Here is a 7,966-nt window from a genome sequence, read left to right on the forward strand (position 1 = left end):
GAGTTTTTAATTTGTTTATTTTCTAGTTTTTTTAAGTTGCGAGCCCAACAATTCATTGATCTTCTCTTTATTTTATGCAAAGTAAGTATCAAGAGATATGAAATTTCCCCTTCTTACTGATTTGGCTGCATGCCACACATTTTGGTACGTTGTCTCATTATTGTCATTCTCTTGGATGAAATTATTGATTTTGTCTATGACTTGCTGTTTTCCCCAATCATTCTTTAGGATGAGATTATTTGGTTTCCAATTACTTTTTGGATTAATATATAGTCAATTTTTGTATAGGTTCCATGAATTGCCAAGAAGAAAGTGTACTCTTTTCTGTCTCAATTCAATTTTCTCCAAAGATTTATCATGTGTAACTATTATTGTATTCTAATACCTTTTTTATTTTTTTATTTTTTTATTTTTAAAAAGTTCTTCTATAAATTCTTTTTTTTTTTAATTTATTTTTTGCTGAGGCATTAGGGTTGTAACTTGTTAAGTGTCTACAACTGGGTTTGAACTCAGGTCTTCCTGATTTCAGGGCTGGTGCTCTATTCACTGAGCCACTTAGTTGCCCCATTCTAATACCTTTTTAACTTTTTTCTTATTTATTTTGGGGTTTAATTTATGTAGTTCTGAGAGAGCAAGTTTGAGATCTCCCACTATTATAGTTTTGCTGTCTATTTCTTCTTGCAGCTCTCTTAACTTCTTCTTTAGGAATTTAGATTCTATATCACTTGGTGCATATATGTTTACTATTGATATTGCTTCATTATTTATGGTACCTTTTAGCAAGATATAGTTTCATTCCTTTTATTTTTAATAAAATAAATTATTGCTTTTGCTTGATCTGTGATCAGGATGGCTACCCCTGCTTTTTTTGCTTTTTTTTTTTTTTATCCTCATCTGAAGCATAATAGATTCTGCACCAGTCTTTTACCTTTACTCTGTATGTATAGCTCTGCTTTAAACGTGTTTCTTGTAAACAAGATATTGTAGGATTGTGACTTTTAATCCAGTCTGCTATCCACTTATGTTTTATGGGAGAGTTCACCCCTTTCACATTTACAATTTAAACTACTAATTCTGTATTTTCTGCCATTTTATTAACTCCAAATTATATTTTTCTTTTTCCTTTTCCCCTTTCCCTTCTCCACAGTATTTTATTTATGGGTTCTACTTGCCTCAGGCAGTACTCCCTCTTTAGAGACCCTTCCCCTTTCTTATACCTTTCCCCTACTAGTTGTTTTCCCTTCTTTTTAGACTACACTTTCCCTTTTTCCCTTTCCCCTCCTGCTTTTTTTATAGGGTGAGAAAAGTTATTTTGGCTTTTGCTATTATTTTATATGATTGTATATAAAAGTCATCATTAAAAAGTGAACTTCAATTTATGGGAGAACATTTCCCTTACCACTGTTTTAATTTTTTTTTCAATTGGAGTAATTATGATTTTTCATAGGATGATTTATCCGCCAGTGGGACTTGTTTTTTTCTTAGCCACTGTGAGAACTAACAAATGAAAATCAATAACCATGTGACATAAAAGATGATATTTTAGAAAGACAAAGGAATTCTGTCTTAATGTTACTTTGACCTCCCATTAAGCTGGACAAGCTAGATCTCACCAGTAAGAAATGAGAGAGACAATGATCCATTTCTTTCCTAGAAAAATAAACATGAAAAAATAGACAAAATGTTCTCCATTACTTTTGTTTAGGTACAAAATAAGAAATTTTAGGAGCAATTGAAAGGTAATAATTGCAGAATGAGTATATTACCAACCAGAATTTTTTTTCTTTTTTCTTTATTTTTAAAAATTATTTTTTCAAAATGTAGGGTTATTCAAGGGCATTTTCACTTGAATAAATCTCTCTTTTGCCATTATTTATTGCACTGTAACTACAGTTATACATTCTGTCAATATTAGATTTTGAGATTTCAAGAAACACTTTCTCTTAGAAGTTTGGAAATACTTAGTTGGTGGAAGGAAATCTATTATTACCAATGCACACAAGCCATTCAAACATTTACTAGTGAAAATAGATGTTAAAATGAGCAGTTAGAAATTATAGCTATCACAGAACCTTTTAACATTCCTTCCAAGTATATATTTTGAATTTATTTTAGCTTACATGCTTTCTCCTCAAAAATTTTTTTCTTTTCCATTAAAAAATATTTCTGCTTTGTTTTTTCCTTCACATTATTTCCTCTGCTTTGTGGGGAACAGAATTTGGGGAAAAGGGTAAAGGAAAACAAAAAAAAAAGAGGGAAGGAGAGAGAAAGAAAAAAAGAAATGTGGGGGGTAAACATCATTGTGGTAGAGTGAGAAAAAGACCTGGACTAAAATTCCTTCTTTGACATATTCCAATTATATGACCATTTTTAAATCAATTAATCAATAAGAATATATTAATTATTTATGATTTGCTGTTTATTAAATCATGTCTCTATGTTAGTCACTAGACTAAGTCCTAGGGAAACAAAAAAAGAGGCAAAAGATACTTCTTGCACTGAAGAAAGTAATAATTTAATAAATTTTCATCACTTGATCTCTTATTACTGTATAAATTTTTCTAGGATGCAGAGACCTAACTGGCATGGATTAATTAAAACAATTTTTCTTTTAGGAGTTCCTGATAATAATCCCAACCCCACATTTATTTGTTAAACACTTACTATATGCTAACAATTACAAAAGCTGAGTTTGTGCAATTGAAGAAATGACTGGGATGAATTGTTTAATATAAAAAATAATATACTGATAAATTTTTAAAAATCAATATTTTGGAGAGATGAGACATTACATGTGCTGAATGGCATATACATTATCAGATATAGTCACTGTGTCCTTGATTTTGCTACATTCTTATTCTTTACTACCTAAAGAAGGCTTACTGGGTGTACTGCGTATTGTCAGTGAGAAAATCTGTATTTAGATTTTGAAAGACTGTTTCAATTCTGCCTTATATTGGCTGTGTGATCTTTGCAAAGCTAACCTTCCCAATGCACTAGGCAACTTTCTAAGATTTTAATTTATCATGAAAATATCAATCACAAGTTCAGTCCTTGCATTTTTAAGGAAATAAAATATGGCATACACTAGGTAGATTGTGCAGTAAAGGACTGGTCCTTCCATTTCATAGGTCTATATAATGATGCTACATTGAAATTTCTTTCTCTCAGATTGTTCAACTCTGAGATTCTGTGAGTTGATAACTCTTTCAAGAGAAAAGTTTTTTTTTCATTTAATAATTGTCTATTATTTTTTAAAATAAAATGTTACCATTAGTTCAATTCCAAGGGAAATATAAAGACCAAAATTTTAATAATGCTGTCATTTCAAAAGTTTCTTTATCTAAACTAATAAAGATCTAGCGAAAATAGTACCTTTATCAGAGATTCATTGCCAGGATCAAATGGAAGAACATGTGGTGAGGCCTTTGCTAAATGTGAATTGCTGTATAAATGCTACATAAATAAATAATTGCTATATAAATGCTATTAAATGAATAATAATAATAATTGTTATTGTCATTAATCTCTTGAAATTGAAATCCAATATAATGACCAGACATTTATAGAATACTTGCCATCTTTCAAATTCTTGATTAGGACTAATGTCACTCTGCAAGTAGCTAAAAAAATACCCACTTTATCGCTGACATTGTTTTCATTTCCAGCTTTCTGCACATTTTGCTTTACTTATCTGCCCAACTATAGAAACTTAGTGAATGGCATTGATTACATTGGGAGTTATAGAAATAGTTAACTCAGTTAACCAGAGTTGTTTCTGTTAGATATAGAAGAGATGGCTGGATACTCAAGTTAAAATATGCCAGGTAGCTATATGAGGATGCTTTGATGAAAGCCAGAAGTCTTTGTAAACTGGAAGTCAAAATCCTGAAAACAGATCATTCATAGCATCCCAAGCTACCAAAATAAGTCATAAAAAATTGGTCCCTATACTTAAAACTGGGGTATTCCTAAGTTATAGAATCATAGAATTTAGATGTAGAAGAGGTTTTTAAAATCTCCTATTTCTCACTTCTACATTTTACAGATGAGGCAGCTAAGGCCCAGAAAGATGAATGGAACAAATTCACATTATAAATAAAAAAGAATAAGATGAAGAGCTTTAGAAGATTTTTCTTTAAAAAATTGTTTTTTTTTCTTAAAATTAATTTTAAAAATATATTTTAGTTTTTGATCCATTCTCTGACAATCATTTTTTTTTGTCATCCCTACTCCAAAAGTAGTTAGAAGATTATAATCCCCATCATTCTATGAGTCACATATGCCTATCTAGTTTGACTTTTCTATTACCTTCAAGGAAATGTAACTTCAGTATGATACCTGGTATTATAATTGAGAACAGTATTCCTATAAACAATAGGAAAAACTGTATACTGGTTAACTTCATGGACTACAGAAGAAAACAAACAAAAATGAAATATGTAATGCAAATCTTTTGTAAAATCCTTATATACAATAATGCTTTCTACTCAATAAAAATAACTTGTGAATGAATTTCAAAGTTACTTTTTCATTCATTCCTATTTTAGTATCTTAAATAGTCTAGGAAATATAAGGTGGTTATAATGTTCTTAGTGGTTTTCTGGAGGTGTTTGGGGCAGCCTTCTTTTCTGGGGCAGCAGATTAATCACCACAAGAATAGCCAGGTGTTAAAGTCCAAAAGTCTTTATGGTCTCCTTAGCCTGGTGCTTAGCTAGCTTTCTCATGGCCTTCAGAGTAGCGTTGGTCTCAGTGGGGGAAATGCAGGGAGCCAGGCCAGCCACCAGAAGCCTGATGGAAGATGGACTTGAATATTTCTCTCCTTCCCCCTGGTTTATATGCTCTATTCTATAAGTATAAACCAATCATTATATCACTAGGAAACCATTATTTGTTGTAGGATTAAATCAATTATATGGAACTTAGAGAACTATTAATCACCATGCTAAACTAAATAACCATCATCTCATCAATTCCACTGACTTAACATCTTATAAGAATCCTTGTATCAGAGTTCTGGCCCATAACAGGTGGTGGCAAAAGCAATCCAGGAAAGAAAGATTGATAAGGCCTTTCAACTAACCCACCCATCTCCTTCCTCTGCTCCAGTGATATCAGTGACACTTTCATACACACACACACACACACACACACACACACACACACACACACACATATATATATATATATATATATATATGATATCAGTGATAAAGGCTGTTCCCAGGCTTTAGAGATGAGAGAGATATTACCTGTATCATATCTCATTGTTGGAACTCTCCTGGTTAATAACTTTCCTACATTGACTCATGGGAAGAATTAGCTATTTAACTTAAGTAGAAAAAAGATTAGAAAACAAAAACCTTAAAATCAGGATTTTTTTCTTCTTTGCTTATCTAAGGAAAGACTATGACTTGATGGCCTCTATAAAATAATTTAATTTAACAAGATTTCATCTAGTTATGGATCTTTTTGTGGTAAATAGCATTTCCCAGTTACAGGTAAAAATATTTTCAGCATTCATTTGTATAAGATTTTGAGTTTAAATTTTTTCTCTCTCTCACCCATCTTCCCCTCCTCAAGATGACAAGCAAGCTGTTATAGGTGATATAGGCACAATAATATGAACATATTTCTACATTTTTTCATGTTGTGCAAGTAGAAACAGAACAAAAGAGGAAAACCACATGTACAAACTCCATAGTTGCTTCTCTAAATGTAGGGAGCATTTTCCATCATGACCTTTTGGGATGGTCTTAGATTGATGTATTGCAGTAAAAAAATATCAGGTAGTAATATGATAATGCTCTGATGAAAGACAAGAGATCCTTTTCTTTGCAAGCTGGAAGTCAATCAGTTGATCACTATATAATGTGTTGTTTGTAAGTGCAGTGTTCTTTTTCTGCTCACTTCATTCAATTTCAGTTCATGTAATTCTTTTCCTTTTTTAACTGTAAAAACCACCTGCTCATCATTTCTTATAGCAAAATAGTATTTCATCCTATTCACATACCATGTCTTCAGCCATTCACCAATTGATGGACATTCCCCCAATATATATTTCTTTGCTATTACAAAAGAGCTGTTATAAATATTTTTGTAATGTAGGTCCTTTTCCCTTTTTTGATGTCTTTGGTATACAGATCTAGTAATACTATTGCTGAATTAAATGATATATACACTTTAATTATCATTTGGGCATAATAATGAGAAAACATTTCTTATGGGAAAAAAAACAGCAGGGATAGAGAACATATTTCAGAACCAGGAAGACATGGCTATGACACATTCTCCCTATGTAACTAAACAATTCAGTCAACCTCTCACTATTTTGGATAATTCTTATTGTATTAGCAAAACGAGTATGGATAGAAATTATTTCTTACTACTAGCTTCCAACATTAGCAAACCCACAGCTTAACTCATATCATTATACAACACATTGTGCTAAATACTAGGAATAAAAAACAAAGCTGCAAAAATTCCTGCTATAAAGGAATTTATATTCTACTGAATCAATAAAGGCCTTAGGAGATAACATAAGTTAAACATAAGCGGAGCTGGAATTCTAAGATGAAGAGATAAGGAGGTAAGATACAGAGAATATCAGGACACATATAAACATGATGAAATAATGAACTTAAATAACAAAAATGAAGGTAGAATTCATGAGGAAGAATGTGAAATTTCTGAAAAAAAGGAGCTCAAACATTTTGTGAAAGTATTTACATTTTCATCACAAAAGATTCTTATGTTACTTCAGAAACAAGGAAGAAACACTGAAGATGCTGAGGAAGTAACAGGGTCAAAGTTTTACTTTAGGAATATTATTTTGGTATCTATGTGGAGTACTAATGGAAAAAGAAGAGACCAGATAGCAGACAGTTGTAAATTGTTCTAGCAAGATGAGAACCTGTATTAGGAGGTTGGTTGTTTAAACAGAAAGAAGGAACAGGGAATCATAAAGCCAAGAGATGCTATTGATGTAGAATGAAAAAAAAACAAAAAACAAAAAACAATTTGATAACTGATAGGATTTGGAGATGATATTTTGTTGCTTTTTAGTTATTTCAGTGATGTCCAACTCTCTAAGTTCCCATTTGGGGTTTTCTTGGTAAAGATACTGAAATGTTTTACTGTGTCTTTTTCCAACTCATATTAGAGATGAGAAAACTGAGGCAAATAGGGTTAAATGACTTGCCCAGGATCACACAGGTAATAAATGTCTGAGGTTGGATTTGAATGTAGAAAGATGAATCTTTCTAACTCCCTATCTGTAGAGCCACCTAGAAACCCTTAGTTTACTATTAAGTCATTAAGCTCTTACGATCAATCCTATGCATACAGAAGACTGGAAACTCTTAATGATAATTTAAAAAGTCACTATCCTGATTGTATATTATTCTTATGCATTCTACATTATAATTAAATTTGCTCAATATAGTATCACGCTTTCTCTTTCTGTGCCTGGAATGCTCTCCTCTTTACTTACCTATGTCACTTTGAACCCTTAATTCCTTTAAAGGTTGAACTGAAATGTTACCCATGAATACTATCATGCTCCTCCAAAGTCTTCTGTATGTTTTACATATGTCTAATATTTACTACTTGTCTTTGTGCTATATTCAAGCAGAAGAATGTCAGATCTTTGAGGATCAAAAACTTCATTTTTTTTGTGTTTTGTATCTTTAGTATTTAGCACAAAGTAGGTTCTTAATAATCCCCTTTTAAACTAAAGGTAATTGGTGATATTAAAATTATTTGAAATTTCCTTTCACTAACACAGAAGGCATTTTTTAAATAGATGGTATTGAAGAGGTACTCCCCAAATTCATCATTCTGCAATCAAACTGATGTTGATAATCACAACAATGAATTACAGTATCTCATTTAATATTCAATATCGCCCTGAGAGGTAAGTGTTGCAGGTATTCTGATCATCCTTTTATATATGAACATACTTGCT

Source organism: Sminthopsis crassicaudata, chromosome 5, assembly GCF_048593235.1.
Source record: "Sminthopsis crassicaudata isolate SCR6 chromosome 5, ASM4859323v1, whole genome shotgun sequence".
NCBI lineage: Eukaryota > Metazoa > Chordata > Mammalia > Dasyuromorphia > Dasyuridae > Sminthopsis > Sminthopsis crassicaudata.